The following is a 2,237-nucleotide window of genomic DNA, read 5'->3' as shown; positions in this document are numbered from 1 at the left end:
GGGGACTCCCTCTGATCACAAGAGCCCTGTGTGTGTGTTGGGGGGTGATCAGAGTTCCTGCGACAATGTTTGCAGAGTCAGAGCCCGGGGAGCCAGGGCAGGGCAGACACCCACCTGCAGGTGGACGTAGTCATAATCCTCCATCCAGCCTCCCTCACTGTTCTCGTACTGCCCGTCCGGTGAGTCCTGGGAGGTGAACTTGGGGGGTGAGGGCAGGGGCCGCGACTGGATGCTGCTGGCTTTGTCAGTGGGATTGGGGTGGAGGGAGCCACCCCCTTCAGGCCCTGGGGCAGGGGCCTTCGTCCGTCTGAAGAGCAGCGAGGCGTTGCCATGCAAGAAGGAGGCCAGCTGCTTGGCATCCTCGGGCACGGCCCGTGAGCAGGCCACCAGGCGATCCAAGTCTTCAAGGCTGGTCCCTGGGCCTCCCCGGCCACAGTCGAGGACCTGACCATGGGCCACTAGTGTCTGGTACACATCCTCCATTTTCTGCAGTTGCCGGCTAAGCTTGGCATGTAGAGCACGGTCAGAAGTATGAGCAGCATTGCCCACGGCACTGCGGGCAAAGTCCAGCAGCTCATGGACAGCCCCCTGGACGGCAGCCACAGCAGCCCGCAAGTCCTGCATGGACAGCTCCTGAGGCTCTGGGGNTTTTCCCGTTTGCCAGATTCCGTCTGTCGCGCCCCATCCCTGCCCGCCTGTCAACACCCGGCCCTGATGCTCCCCTCACTAGTCCCATGTCCTCCACTCAGGTCTGCCCAGCCCTCGCCCTGGTCCCACAGGTTTCCGAGCACCCCTGTGGGACCAGCGTGCCATCTGCCACGATGTCACCGTGCTGAAGCTGGCCACACTGGCCCAGCGCCAATGCCACCTTCCCCACGGACTCTGTGCCACCACATGGTGGGGTAGACCCGGTACCATGGCGAGTGTCCCTGTGTTTGCCTTTTAGGAGCATGAGACTCATTTTGTTTCTTGGTCAAAATCCCAAGCAGTTGTAATCTTTCCATGTCTTTAAAATCTTCTGAGGACTCGCTGTTTACCTCACTTGGTTAGAACACAGTGCTCATAACTCCAAGGTAAAGGGTTTGGATCCCCACATAGGCTAGCCACCAAAACAAAACAAAAATCTACCAGAAGTGTACATGCCCAGGACACTGAGTTCCTGCCTTGGGTCCAGAAGGTTCTGAAGGCTGAGTCCCCACCCCCCACCTGTGTAAAACTCAAAACCATGGAGAGCAAGTGTTTGCACCTTCACCTGTGACTCTCCACCAGGGGCTGGGGTAAGGATCATGCGGCTGAAGGGTGGGAGGACGGATGCTGTCACGGGGGGCCCCCCTGTGGACTTCAGAGCAAGAGGGCTGGCACATCACCCAGCCCTACCTCCTTTGTACAGACAGGGAAACTGAGGCCCAAGTTCACATACATAAGTAAAGCTGGGAGCAGTCCCAAGGGTTCCAGACACCCCTGTAGCCCACTGTCTGGGTCACAGGCTGCCGGGGGAAGTCCAGGGAGGGCACACACTGGCCAAGAGCAAGGGCCATCTCTGGGCCCCACCTCCCAACTTGGAGGCCAAGTGCACGTATAATTCAAATCACACACCCTGGTTCCACAGCTGAAATGACGAGCTCGTAAGAGTAAAGCTCTGGATGAGGTCTGTGAAAGCGAATCTATGCACAATCACTCGTCCCCCAGTGGTCCTCTCAGCCGGTGGGCTTTCTTCTTGGAGTATGGGGAGGACCCAGCAGGGCTCGTCCCCCTCTGGAGCTGCTCCTGGGCCACATCTGCGTGCACCTCAGACACTTGCTGTGGGCATGTGGCTGGGGCTGCTGCTGTGGCCTCTCCACAGGACTATCCTAGGGGACCGTGGCTGTTGCTCTCAAAGGGCTACACTCAGGCAGAGCCTTCCTGGCCTCAAACCCTGCCTCTGACCACTGCTTTCCACCAGGTTCTGGCCAGCCCTCCCTGCCGTAGTCTAGCTCCCGAGGCCTTGAGGCCATTTACAGAGCTCACCCCCACCTTGAAGAAGACACCCCAGCCACATGCCCCTGGCCCAGCCCTGCTTCCTGGGGCCCTGGCTTCCTCCTGAAGGGACCCACTTTCTCTCCACCCTTCCCGGAGAGGCCACCCAGTCTTCAGCGCCTTACATGTGTCGTTCCCGCTCTGTGGCACGTGAGGGCCAGGGCTGCTCTTGCCTTCCCGCCCAGCGGCCCTCCTCTCATCTCACACACTTCAGGTGGCTG

Source organism: Galeopterus variegatus, unplaced genomic scaffold (assembly GCF_000696425.1).
Source record: "Galeopterus variegatus unplaced genomic scaffold, G_variegatus-3.0.2 Scaffold1462, whole genome shotgun sequence".
Lineage (NCBI taxonomy): Eukaryota > Metazoa > Chordata > Mammalia > Dermoptera > Cynocephalidae > Galeopterus > Galeopterus variegatus.
Note: the sequence above shows the minus strand (reverse complement) of the source record.